This window comes from Hemicordylus capensis, chromosome 2 (genome assembly GCF_027244095.1).
Source record: "Hemicordylus capensis ecotype Gifberg chromosome 2, rHemCap1.1.pri, whole genome shotgun sequence".
NCBI lineage: Eukaryota > Metazoa > Chordata > Lepidosauria > Squamata > Cordylidae > Hemicordylus > Hemicordylus capensis.
The window spans coordinates 342489470-342503645 of NC_069658.1; the positions used below are offsets into that span (position 1 = coordinate 342489470).

General features: G+C 42.3%; 1 protein-coding gene across 2 annotated transcripts in view; it reads left to right on the forward strand.

Moving 5' to 3' along the window:
- Positions 1 to 199: 199 nt before the first annotated feature.
- The window catches only part of CSF1R (colony stimulating factor 1 receptor), a 93435-nt gene continuing 79458 nt past the window's right edge, over positions 200 to 14176 (forward strand). For both annotated transcript variants that reach the window (XR_008317946.1, XM_053303786.1), the window contains exon 1: positions 200 to 276. The gene's annotated coding sequence lies outside the window, so the exon portion shown is untranslated. The remainder of the gene's footprint in view (positions 277 to 14176) is intronic.

The following is a 14176-nucleotide window of genomic DNA, read 5'->3' on the forward strand; positions in this document are numbered from 1 at the left end:
TTGAGTGTATTGCAACTTCTTTCTAAATATCTGGAAACAGTGGGGTTAAAGTTTCTCTAGAAACTGGAAAGCTAACATTGTTAAAAAGAGAAGAATGTTAATATGCTTAGCATAACCTCAGGGCTTAGGGAAAGTTGAGCGTGGTACCAAGTAGAGATATGGTGTATATAACAAAAGGATATGCAAAAGAAGGGTGTGATAGGAAGGAGACTGTGGGTGGTCCTATACTTTTGAATTACTGGGCAAACGAAGAGTCATTGGGCAGTATCGAAGAAGGTAAGTGGAAAGAAGGGCTGGCAGGTGTTTTGATATAGAAAAACCAGCTGGGCTTGGTACACTATTGGTATGCTGTAGGCCCCCCTCTGAGAGACAACTGCTTAGAGCTTTGGGACTCCGCAATATCTAGCACCCCACAGCAGGTTTTCTGTTCATGGCCCTGCAGAGTGGAAAGGCTTAACCTGAGAGAACCTGTAAGCAAAGCTATGGTTAGCTTTACACCAGTACTGGAGCTGGGAATGAAAAATGTGTCTTCCAGCCTGCATCCCTGCACTACAAGAAGTGCTTCTAGCATAACAAAAATTCCTACATGGAAAATGCTTCCCTGTTGGAAACAGATTGCAACCTGTATGCTCACCATCATTGGGTGTGATCACCTGTGCACTGACTGCAGCTTCCCAGAGCAAGTAAACATGTATCTGCTCTGCAAAATATAATGGGGCAGTTCACGCAATGAAGAATAGAGTGGGAGATGTCTCCTACCTTAGTTTGGGAGCTGCATGTACTCTCATTTGCTGATCATCTGTCAGTTAAAACCAAGATCGGAGACATCATCTGTAATCATGTGCTAAGCAGCAGCTAGGTTGGTGGGCTTTTCTTTCCACCTCATTGTTTTATTTATTTATTCATTTATTTAACACATTTTATACCACCCAAAACTTACATCTCTGAGCGGTTTACAACAAAGCAAATTTTGTTTGTACTACCATTAAAGACCTGGGTACAGCTGCTTGGTAAGAGGGAGGGAGCCCTTTGATCCAGTGGCTGTGGAGCACATGATCACAGATAGTGCCTCTGGCCTTATTTTTAACTGATAGATGATAGACAAATGGGAGGACACACAGCTCCCACACTAGCTCAAGCGGTGTGTTCTACCCTATCTTTCATTGTGTGAACTGCTCTATAGTGTGGTTGTCATGCATGGCAATGTAGATGTGAGTTGTGTTCTGTTTCCCCCCTAAAAATATTATCTGTGTAGAAATTTTCATCTTTTAAGTGGCCTGAAGTTACATGTTCTTCTCTGGCTGAGATGAAGAAAGATTAGAGATATAAATATCACACATTGAATTGCATCCCAAGTTACTATTCAGGCTTAAGGAATGTCCTGTCCTCACATAAGGAGGATCATAGGATTATAATTCCACTTTTCCTACAGGGAAGAAAAAGTCTGCTACTTGTATTAAAGTTCACCACCTGTGAAGCTCACCTAAAAAAAAAAAAAAAAGGTTAAAACTGAAACAGACGGAACCAGAACTTTATTAAAATATCAAGGTGATTTTAGACCCAAACAGTTGGGAGAGGAAACGAAAGCATAGATTGAGCTGGGAACTCAGTCTCATGCCCTTTCTGAATGATCATTTGTTGCACAATAAATTCAGTTCTCTCTCATTTGCAGCACACAATGAATCTGCAGGTCTTATCTGTTGCTGTTGCACATTTCCTGCAACATATTCTGAATGCAGGTTCACGAGAACCATGTAGATTTTCTTCTAATTGTTTACTCAAATTTCATTAAGCAACATTTGTCTCTTTGTAAAGCAGTATCTTGTTGAATGGAATGCATATTAGTGGAATCACACTTATGATGACCCATGTGTTGCTGACACATGAGTTGAATTGTCAAGAAGAGGAGATAAAATGAATGTCCTCACACAACGAGTTCATCAAAGCCCTTTAAAACAGTCATCTTTAAATCAATTTGCTGCTTTGCTGCATATGTACTGTGTTTGGTTTATGTCCTCCTACTTGATGCTTTTATTATGTTGTAGCCAGGTTGGCTGTTACTAGACTGCTAGATGATTTCATATGCATGTGTGAAATCAGTCAGAAGATTGGAATTCTGCAGATGCAACACTTAGCTTTAAGGCCTGAAACTTCCCATAAAGGTAAAGTTTTAGTCTCAGAGGAGAAAGTTCAGCAAAACCACCTGCTGAGAGCCAGGTGTTGAGCTAGACTGAGGAGACCCAGTATCAAATACCCATCATCCATAAAGCCCACTTGGTTACTTTTGGACCAGTTGCTCTCTTTCAGCCTAGCCTACCTCCCTGTGAGGATATATTGGAGAAGTGACTGGAGACCGAACCATTTGCACTCTCCTGAACTCAGATGAAAGGTGGGATACAAATGTAATAAATAAAATCTTGTTATCAGTACCTGAGGCGATGAATTCTGAATACAGTTAGATCAAGTAGATTGCTAAGGCTGATGAGGAGGATGGCCATGGTTTGGCTTTCTTGTTACAGCAAGATCATCTTTGCTTGGAGAAGACCTGATTCATATGGAGAGGCTGAGCTGTTGCAGTCCATCAACAGACACTCAGAGTTGAGTCAGTAAGAAGGAAAACTCATCACCCTTGCCAAGTTCTGACCTGTCTAAACCCTTTTGTGGGAAGAAAAAGAACTGAATAAACTCCAGGGGTGATGATCAGGAAAGTCAGCCAGTAAAGATTAGATGGGTATCAGGTGATTGGAGTATTCTGGCATTTTTTGCCATTTGTATTAAGGGTCTGGGAGTACATTTGGTATGTATAGCTTGTAGCAGCACCTGGCAAGGGTAGGCAGCTGCTGGGACCCATGGTTGACTGAAGGACCCACCAAACCAACCTAGTAAGATCCTAAATCCATCATGAGCACAGATCATCTGTGGATGGATCTAAGGGATCATGGAATTGAGACAGTAGTGTACTCATGCTGGAGGATGTTCAGATCTGTTTTCGTTGAAGGACCATTGCAGGCAGAGGTGCACCCAGGTAATTTTGGAGCCTGGACCTAAAGGCCTTTGGAGGCCCCCTTTCCACTGCAAATTAAGCATACCACCCAGGACAGACTAAAAAGGATTAGGGGGAGCCCAGGGGCTGGGGAGGCCCTGGACCTGGGCCTGGAAGTCCACGGGTAAGAGCACCTCTGATTGCAGGTCTTTTGGTCAGGAATCCACAAACATGTGAAGCTACCTCTACTAGCATTATGCAGCAAAACCGACAATTTTTTTATAATGCAATAGTGCCACTTTAAATGGTATTTCCAGTGAGGAACAATAGGATTTGACTTACATAATTCTCAAGGGAAATAAAGCTGACCACAGTTCTGAAGCTCTTTGCTTCCAAATTGTTCCGCAATGGTGTTATCCAGTTTTGCCAAGGTTGGTAAGGTTTGCTGCAAGCATGAGTTGTGTATCCTTGGGAATCAGCAGAATGGGGTTCAGCTGACTGAGGTTTTGCGCAGGCAATGTTTCTTCACAAGATTTATTTGCCCTTTCTGCCCTGCTTTGTGGAAAAGTCACAGTGGTTCTCTAGTTGTTCTTTTGATTTGAATTATATACTCCTAGGTACTGCTTAGAACTATTTTGCCAGCTACTTGGAAATATAAATGAAGCTGTTCCTTCTTGAAACAGTAACCAAGGGGAAAATGCATGCTACATGCCCAAGCCCGTGACTACATTCACTGGTTATGCTTTTTCAGTCACAAATCTGATAAGGGCACTCACTCACTTACGGGAGATGATCACAAGCACATTCACACTTGGCTTTAAAGTGGAGGCTGAAACCAGTCATGTCTGCTATGGGTGCTGAGCAGCCCTCATGAATGCCATGCATGCCCAGTTCCCACTGTTAAGTCTGCTTTCCAGAACCCAAACTACAAGAGCAAGCAGAACTCATAGTAGTTCAAGAGATGCAAGAAAATATCGGTTGCACTTTTTCCTCCAAATCAAAGAGTTTCAAGTGTTGAAGAAGCATTTGTTGTGTAACCAAATGCCTAGGCCCTGAGGCTGCCATGCTAAATCAATCAATCCTTTTTCCGCCTCCTCCAGAAAAATCAGGAGAGGAGAGCTGGTCTTGTGGTGGGAAGCATGACTTGTCCTCTTAGCTAAGCAAGGTCTACCCTGGTTGCATGTGAAAGGGAGACTAGAAGTGTGAGCACTGTAAGATATTCCCCTCAGGGGATGGAGCCGCTCTGGGAAGAGCAGAAGGTTCCAAGTTCCCTCCCTGGCATCACCACGATAGGGCTGAGCAAGATTCCTGCCTGCAACCTTGGAGAAGCCGCTGCCAGTCTGTGAAGACAATACTGAGCTAGATAAACCAATGGTCTGACTCAGTATATGGCAGCTTCTTATGTAAAGAAGTGAGTTCATGGCCGAGTTCTTGGTTGTGCAATTTCTTTGTTAGACTTGCTGTTACAAGTGGTCCGTCATCAGCAGTGGTTCGTCATCGTTCCTTAACCAAAAGTGAGTACAAAAAGAACCATGAATGAAAAACAGATATTTATATAGGTTACACTTGATCAGGTCCATGAGTGCCAAAGCTAATAGTCTCATGCATCCTATCAAAGAAGACAGCCTGTAAGGCAAGGCAGTTCATAACAAGGCCTTTGAATGGTCTGAGAGCATCTTCAAGTTAAGTGTGTGTTGTGCCATATTCAGGCAAAGTGAAATAATTATGGTCTGCTCCCGTAAGTAGAAGCCAGCTTCTGCACTTCTCCCTCACTCTCTTCCCTTGGCCTAGCTCCTGAAGTAACATGCTGTGAACTGGCTGTGCCTGTTTAGGCCATAAGCCTGCCTGGCACTCTTTGGCTATAGGCATCTCAGTGGGCAGAAACAATTGACATGCCACTGAAAGATGTTTCCTCTCTCTGCAGATGATTTAGTACTTGTTCCTTCAAATGAGTCAGTCTCTTCAAGCTGGCATTTGTTCCTGGAAAAATAGAGAAATAAACATTATTTTTTTTTTTAAAAAAAAAAAATCCCCTTTGGCAAAAACATGAGTTGGCCAAGACTTTTGAGCAGTCTATAATGTTCAGTACAGATGGCCAGTATTGTGACATTAACTGTACACTAAAATATCAAGTAGCAAAACAAATAAAGATTTCTGCCATTTCCCCCCATCAATCACTCGATCAGTTACCACATTTTCAGTTCACTATTTTTTCATTTAAAACATTTATATCCTAGCCTTGCAGCACACTGTTGCGTGGGGCGGCTTACAATAAAAACATAAAATCCATTCTAAAAGAATTTTTAAAAGTCAAAGGCAATAAAATACAATAAATTATCCAATAAAGGATAAAAACCCAATAAAGGTCAGAGCAGATAATATAAGAACATCAGCCAGGATTAAAGCGAATGACAATCACAGCCAGCCTTTAAACACTTTTTTTTTTAAAGGAAGTTCTTTTAAAAACTAACAAAGAGGGAGACTGGCGAAGCCCTTATTATTGGACAATCCAAAGACAAGGCCAGGGGAGGCACTACTAAGATAGCCCTGTCCCTCATCCCCACCAACTGGATTTGTGTCAATGGTGGGGCCAAGAGAAGGCCTTGATTGAACGATCTGAGGGCCCTGGCAGATTCATATGGGTGAATGTGCTCCAAAAGGTACCCTGATCCCAAGCCATGTGGGACTTTAAAGGTCAAAACCAGCACTTTGAATCTGGCCCAGAAGCAAACTGGCAACCAATGAAGCTGCTGAGAGATATACTTGTGTAGCAACTAGCATCCACAAACATCCTAGCAGCAGCATTCTGTACCTCCTGAAGCTTCCAAATAGTCTTCAAAGGCAGCCCCATGTAGACTGCATTGCAGTTGTCTAATCTGGATATGACCAGTGCATGAGTGACAGAGGTTCTGATTTCCGCAAGTAGGGTTACAGCCGGCGTACCAGCCAAAGCTGATAGAAGGCACTTCTAGAGACCGCCACCACCTGGGCCTCCAGAGACAGCATTCTATCTAGGAAAATCCCCAATCACTGAATTAGTAGGCTCTAATATGGGCTCTAGCTGTGTTCGATCATGTTCACTCTGAGTTTTCCACCAATAATGCTCAAGCCATCTCCCAGCCCGCTTCATTGCCCGCAGTTCCCCTGTATACCAAGGGGGTGCTTAGGTGCAGCCGTGTCAATCACCTGGCACATCTCCTGTTTGTTTGTTTGTTTGTTTGTTTGTTTGTTACATTTTTTATACCACTCCTTACCAAAAAACGTCCCTGGGCAGTTCACAATCTTAAAACTATTAAAACACTTACACAATTAAAACAATTTAAAAATACAAATAAAAACTCTAGAACTCGAAGCTTTAAAACTATAAACTAAAAGCCTGGCTAAACAAGTATGTTTTCAGGTCCTTCTTAAAAACATTCAGAGAAGGGTAAACTCTAATTTTATTAGGAAGCGTGTTCCAGAGTCCCACAGCAACTCTAGAAAAGGCCTGGTTTTAAGTTGCCACCAATCAAGCCGGTAGCAACCACAACCGGACCTCCCCGGATGATCTTAACAGGTGGTGGGGCTGATGAAGAAGAAGATGTTCTCTTAAATACCTCAGGCCCAAGCCATTTCAGGCTTTATAGATAATAACCAGCACTTTGTATTTAACCCAGAATCTTTTTGGCAGCCAGTGTAGTTCTTTTAAAATGGGTATAATATGATCTCTACGGGCAATCACAGAGACCAACCTGGCTGCAGCATTCTGTACTAACCGGCAGCCCAACATAGAGCACATTGCAGTAGTCAAGTCTGGATATAACCAGCATATGCACCACTGTTTTAAGGTCTGTCTCCAGAAATGGACATAGCTGGTGAATCAGACAAAGTTGATAGAAAGCCTCCCTGGCCACTGCCTCAACCTGAGAAATCAGGGAAATACTCCCCGACTACAAACCTGCTCTTTCTGGGGAAGTACAACCCCATTCAGAACATGCAGATCTAAACCACATTCTAAGTCTTGACCTCCCACAATGAGTACCTCTGTCTTGCTTGGATTCAGCCTCAGTTTGTTCTGCCTCATCCAACCCATTACCGCCTCCAGGCCGGCATTTAGAGAAGATTAACACAGAGAAATAGATTTGGGTGACATCCACATACTGATAACATCCTGGATCAAATCCCCTGATGATCTCTCCCAGAGGTTTCATGTAGTTGTTAAAAAGCATTGGAGACAGTATGGGGCCTTGTGGAACTCCATATCAGAGTTCTTGTTTTGACTAGCAACAGTCTCCAGGTGACACCATGTGGACCCTACCCAACAGGTAGGAGCAGAACCACTGCAAAGCCATGCCTCCCACTCCCAACCCTTTCAGGCACCCCAGAAGGATACCATGGGTAATCAACACTCCCCCTGTTGATTCCTCATTTGAGATCATCCAACAGGCCAACCAAGGCCATCTCAACTCCATAGCCTGCCCGAAAGCCAGTTCAAAATGGGTCCAGATAATCCGCTTCCTCCAAGACAGCTTGGAGCGGAGTCACCACCACCCTCTCAATCACCTTGCCCAACCATGGGAGGTTGGAGACAGGCTTATAATTGCCTAATTCTGAGGGATCCAATGCAGGTTTCTTCAAAAGTGGTTTAATAATTGCCTCCTTGAGACAAGGAGGCATCCTGCCTTCCCTCAGGGAAGCATGAATGATCTTAACAAGCTCTCCTTCCTTCTCCTCAACTGTCAACAGCTGTACACTTGTGTAGTACTATTATTTATTTATTTATTTATTTATTTATTTATTTATTTATTTAACATCTTTTTATACTGCCCAAAACTTACGTCTCTGGGTGGTTTACAACAAGATAAAAACAACATTAAAACATTAGTTAAAAACAAAAACAAGAAATTTAAAACACAACAATTTAAAAAAATTTAAACAATATTCTAAAACAACATTAAAAACAATCAAAATAGTACGGCACAATTCCTTTTGAGGCCACCCCCCTGCAAGTATTAATTGCATGGATTTAGTTTTATACCTAGCGTATGGCTCTAGACCCACACATTTAGTCTGATACCCACAGTGGGGCCCACACATTTCCAAATTCTACACAAATTATTAAGCCAACATCCTCCTCTTTTTGTCAAAAACATTTTGTTACAGTGCAGAATTGAGGCTACCATGCTGGACAACTGTAGGAATGCCCTTGTTCAGCATTTTCTTGCATTGTTATTATTCTTATATATTCTTGTTGTTATTAATATCTATCTATCTATCTATCTATCTATCTATCTATCTATCTATCTATCTATCTATCTATAGATCACCTGATATATGTATCCCTAAGTGGTGTACATAATTTAAAAATACAACAATAAAAACAGAATAAAAACAATTAAAACAGTTTTAAAGAGTAAAAAATTGAAACTGTGTGTGTGTGTAGATCTCTCTCTCTCTCTCTCTCTCTCTCTCTCTCTCTCTCTCTCTCTCTCTCTCTCTCTCTAACATACCGGTTGCTTAACCTATGTGTGGAAGCTCTTGTGAGAGTTCACCAGCCAGATAACGACGGGGACAAATGGCCGGAGGAGAAACCGGTGACAGGGTGGGTAGGCAGGGGTGTGGGAGAAACTGGCGAGGTGGGTGGGCGGGGAAGAAACAGGTGAGGGGTAGGCTGGTGGCTGGCAAGCGAGCGGGTGGGAAAAGAGGGGGCGAGAGGGTGGCTGGCCGCCAGGAAAGAAAGCGGTGGTGGCAGGCGGGAATAAAATGGCGGCGGGGGGTGGGGACTGGCAATGGGAGGCGCAGGCGGGGGACAAAATGGTAATGGGGGTGGGTGGGCAGCCGGCAGGGGGGAGACGGGGAAGGGCGTGTGACCAGTGGCCGGCCAGTGGGGGAAGAAAACGGAGGCTGAGGCAGACTAGAGGTGCAGATGCTCTGAGCCCAGCCCAGCTAATTTTAACTAAAAGCCTAATATGTGCCTTAAGGGTCTTAGCAACCAGAATTGGGGATGTGGGGGTGCCACAGGGTTCTATTCTGTCTACAATGCTATTTAACATTTGCATGAACCCCTGAAAGAAGTCATCCGTAGGTTTGGACCGTGGTGTCATCAGATGTATTGGATGGCATCAGTATGCCATCTCTCACTTCACTGTAAAGTGCCATGTCCAATGGATGGTGCTATATTGGATCCAGGTTATATAAGAGAGTGCCTCTTTTGCCATGAACCCTGCCACTCTTAATATAAACTGGGGAGGTCTGGTTACAGTTGCCACAGGCTTGTTCGGTGGCGACTCGGGCCTGGGCCTTCTGTAGTCTTGTGCAGGACCTCTCTCTTTTGAGAAATCCTGCAAGGGATGACAATGTCCAGAAGCCCATGTGTTTTCCCAGCAGTGCGCAGGTTCCCAGTTATGTGCTCTCTGCCTGTCCCCACCCTGAATTCCTGATCACCTCTGCATCACCCAGCCACCTCTCACGCTGGGAGGTGATTCAAAGAGCCTCCACCACCAGGACGCTACCTGGGGCACTTGCCCCGCGGTCTAATGTCTCCTGGTGGTGGGGGTAGGGAATTCCAATGTCAGAATTCTGATTATCCCAATATGCACAGGCCTACCTGTAACCATCTGTATGTTTGCAGATACTTTAAAATACAGCTTTTTAAACACAACTTTAAATAGCACAGGGAAGAAAGTCATATAGTAGCACTCCGAGAAAGGCATTCTGCCAAAACTGACTGTCAGTTTATTTGCCTCAGAGCCATTTTCTATTCAGACTGTAACCCTGGACTAAAAATATGAAATGAGCAAAGTTCTCAGAGTGCAACATAAACTCTCTGTGTGTTTGTTTTTGGACCGTGAACCCTTTAGGGTCAGATAGCCATCTTTATATATCTATCTATGGCGCTTTGAGAACTTTTGATGAATAGTAATATATTATTTATTTATTTACACAGTCAGACAGGTGTTATTGACTGGTTTGTTTTATGCAGACATCGAGTCCTTCCCAAGGACCTGGGATGGCTGAATTTTATTGTCAATGTTGTTGCTGTTGTTATAGATATTGTCGCAGAATATAGGCTGTTCCCAGTAAAGTTGCTTTTTGTAATTGGCTCATGGTGATTTTTATTATTTATTATTATTATTATTATTATTATTATTATTATTTATTATTATTATTTATTTCTTGTTTACACAGTCAGACAGGTGTTATTGACTGGTTTGTTTTATCCGGACATCGAGTCCTTCCCAAGGACCTGGGATGGCTGAATTTTATTGTCAATTGTTATAGATATCGTTGCAGAATATAGGCTGTTCCCAGTAAAGCTGCTTTTTGTAATTGGCTGATGGTGATTTCTGTGGCCCCTATGGTGTTGAGGTGCTCTTCTAGGTCTTTTGGAACTGCACCCAGGGCGCCAATTACCACTGAGATGATTTGGGTCTTCTTCTGCCACAGCCTTTCAATTTCAATTTGTAGATCTTTGTATTTGGTGATTTTTTCTATTTCTTTTTCTTCTATTCTGCTATCCCCTGATATTGCTATGTCGATTATTTTAACTTGTTTTTCTTTCTTCTCAATTACAGTTATATCTGGTGTATTGTGTGGCAGATGTTTGTCTGTTTATAGTCGGAAGTCCCATAGTATTTTTACATCTTCATTTTCTTCAACTTTTTCATTTTTATGGTCCCACCAATCTTTGGCTACAGGTAGCTTGTATTTTTTGCAGATGTTCCAGTGTACCATCCCTGCTACCTTGTCATGCCTTTGTTTGTAGTCAGTCTGTGCGATCTTTTTACAACAGCTGATTAGGTGGTCCACTGTTTCATATGCTTCTTTACAAAGGCGGCACTTGCTGTTTGTCCTGGATTTTTCGACTTTTGCTCTTATTACATTTGTTCTTAGTGCCTGTTCTTGCGCAGCCAGTATTAGACCCTCTGTTTCTTTCTTCAAGTAACCATTCTTAAGCCATTGCCAGGTCATGGCGATGTCTGATTTTCCACTTATATTGTGCAAATATTGACCATGCAGGGGCTTCTTTTTCCATTTTTCTGCTCGGTTCTTGACTTGTTCTTTCTTGTAGGCCTGCTTTGTTTCATTGGTGTTGAATAGTTTCATGTTATTGACCATTTGAAGTGCATCTTCTTCACTGTGCTTGATATATTCTTCAAGGCCTCTTTTCTCCTCCTCTACTGTTTGATGGACTTGCAGCATTCCTCTTCCACCTGAGCTGCGAGGGAGGTAGAGCCTATCTACATCACTGCGGGGGTGCAGAGCATGATTGGTGGTCATTCTTTTCCTGGTCTTACGATCTAGTGTCTCTAGCTCTGCCTGGGTCCAGTCTATTATCACTGCAGTGTATCTGATAACAGGTATAGCCCAGGTGTTTATGGCTTGTATGGTGTTCCCGCCATTGAGTTTGGACTTTAGGATTTTTCTAACTCTCCTGATGTATTCACTTCCAATTTTTCTTTTAACTTCAGTGTGTGTGATTTTATCAGCCTGGAGAATGCCCAAGTATTTGTAATGTTCTTTCTCTTCCAGGTTCTTGATCTTGCTTCCATTGGGCAGTTCTATTCCTTCTGTTTTTCTTATTTTTCCTCTGTTCATTATTAATGCAGCACACTTGGCTAGTCCAAACTCCATTGCTATATTGCTACTGAATATACGGACAGTGTTTAGCAGTGATTCAATTTCTGACTGGGACTTTGCATACAACTTCAGATCGTCCATGCACAGCAGATGGTTGATTTTACTTGATGTTTTAGGTGTTTGGTATCCAAGGCCTGTTTTGTTTAGTGTTTGTGAAAGTGGGGTCATGGCGATTACAAACAATAGAGGGGATAGTGAGTCCCCTTGGAAAATGCCTCTTCTAATGCTAACCTGTCCAAGTGTCTCGCCATTGATTGTTAACTGTGTACTCCACATGCTAATTGCTTTTTTAAATCAATATCTGAATGTTTTTGCTGACACCAGTTTTTTCTAAACATTTTAGTATCCATGTGTGAGGCAATGAGTCGAAGGCTTTCTTGTAGTCAATCCATGCAGCACTTATATTTGTTTTTCTTCTCTTGCAGTTTTCTAAAATGATTTTGTCAATCAGCAGCTGGTCTTTTGTGCCTCTGGTGTTCGGGCAATTTCCTTTCTGTTCAACTGGAAGCTGTTTGTTAGTTAATAAGTGTTGCATCACTTCATCTGCTATTATTCCAGTTAATAATTTGAACATGGTTGGCAGGCAGGTTATCGGTCTATAATTACTTGGAACTGTACCTTTTGCTGGGTCTTTCATAATGAGATGAGTTTTCCCAGTTGTTAGCCATTGTTCAATATCACCGCCTTGCATAATGTGATTGAACTGTTTTGATAGTTGTTTATGAAGGCTTGTTAGGTATTTAAGCCAAAAGCCATACAGTTCATCATCGCCTGGCGCAGTCCAATTTTTAATTTTCTTTGCTCTTTCACTTATTAATTCTGGTATAATTATTAGATCTTGCATTTGTTGGTTACATTTTTTGACCTCTTTCATCCAGCCTGCTTGTTTATTATAATCTATTGGATTGTCCCATAATTTTCCCCAGTATTGCACTGTTTCTTCTTTATTTGGTGTTTCTAGGTTTCTTGCAGTTTCCTCCTTTCTATGCTTTGGTAGAAACGTCTCTGATTCGACTGGAATTGGAGATTCTGCCTGTGTTGTGTAATTCTGGCTTCGTATCTGCTAATCTTCTTTGACACTGATGCTGCTTTATTATTTCCAGGACTTCTCTAATTTTCCTTGAATCTAGGTGGTACTTTTGGATCAGATACTGTTTGGTGTTTTCATTCTTCAGCTTCTTGTCTTTCATGTCTTTCAATTTACTAGCATCTGAGCTGAGCCTGGAGATTTTATTTTCTAATCTAATCTTCCATTTAGGTGATGTACTGCTTTCTTTTTTGACAGGTCCACTGATCTTATATCCGAGCTCTTGTGTTGTTATTGTTGCTGCACTGTACATTAGTTGGTTTGTTTCTTGCAAATTATTGGTTGTTATTTCTGCAAGTGCAACATTGACATCTTTTAATGCTTGAGCAAGTTGTTTTTTGGCAACTGTTTTTAGAGCTGGAAGTTGAACCCTGGTGGTTGTTTGGTTCATGTGCTCAGTTATGTTTTGCTTTAGTTCTTGTTGCTTTTCTGTTAAACGGCATTCGGGTTTTTGAGGTGAAGACAAAGGGGCAGTTGCCTTGTTTTGATTTTGAAACAGTTCAGCAACAGTGGCATCCTCGATTTCCGACACCTCCTCCACCTGCGCCTGAGCAACTTCTTCAATTGGTGGTAATTCTTCTTCCATATCTTGAGCCTGTGTTGCTCTTTGCAGTTCTTCCAGCTCAACTCCTGTGAATACTTTATTTTTTATTATGAATCTTCTCTGGTCTGCTAGCCTTTGTTCTGTTATTTCTGTATCTGGATGCTTCTCTTTCCACATTTGGTACATTCTTTTAAAATAACCTCTTCTAGCTGGATTAGACTTGTAATAGCAGATCATTATTTCCTTGTTGGCATTTTTCATATATTTTTTTCGGTTAAGCGACGTTTCTTCCAGTAACCTTGCAGTCTCCAGCCCTGGTTGCTCAACTGAAGATCCTGAGTCCTGTTGCCCACTTGCCACCAGATGTCCAGGGACTCCAGCACCTGGCGCAGTCCTTGTTGACCTGGGCGATGACCGGGCCGGTATAGATTTATTAAAGTTACGTCTCACCATATTGTTGATGGGAGAGGCACTCTTTGTCTGGCTCCTCTGGTGAGACCTGTCCAGTATGGTTGGACCTCTGGCATAGCTCTCACCTTCCTCAGAGCACACAAGCCCCACAACCACACCAAGGTAGTGCCTCACTGGGGGATGATGATGATGATGATGATGATGATGATTACATTTATATCCTGCTCTTCCTCAAATAAATATTTGTGATAGTAGTGGTAGTAGCCATTGCATCAGCACTGCAAAGTCAGGGTGTGTGCAAGATTTGCAACTTTTGTGGCCACCCATGAATTGACTTAAACCAATATATCTAGTTTGGTGTACTTGACAGAAAGATCCCTAGGCCCTGTTGGTCTCATTCTGATCTTTGGCTTGCTCCTCCTTCTACCACAACCTTTCTCATAACTTTGTGTTAATCCCTTCAGCTTGCAAGAAAGAGGCACGCAGAGGAATGAGTATGCAATAGCCCCTTGTTGACCTCTGGAATAGTGAA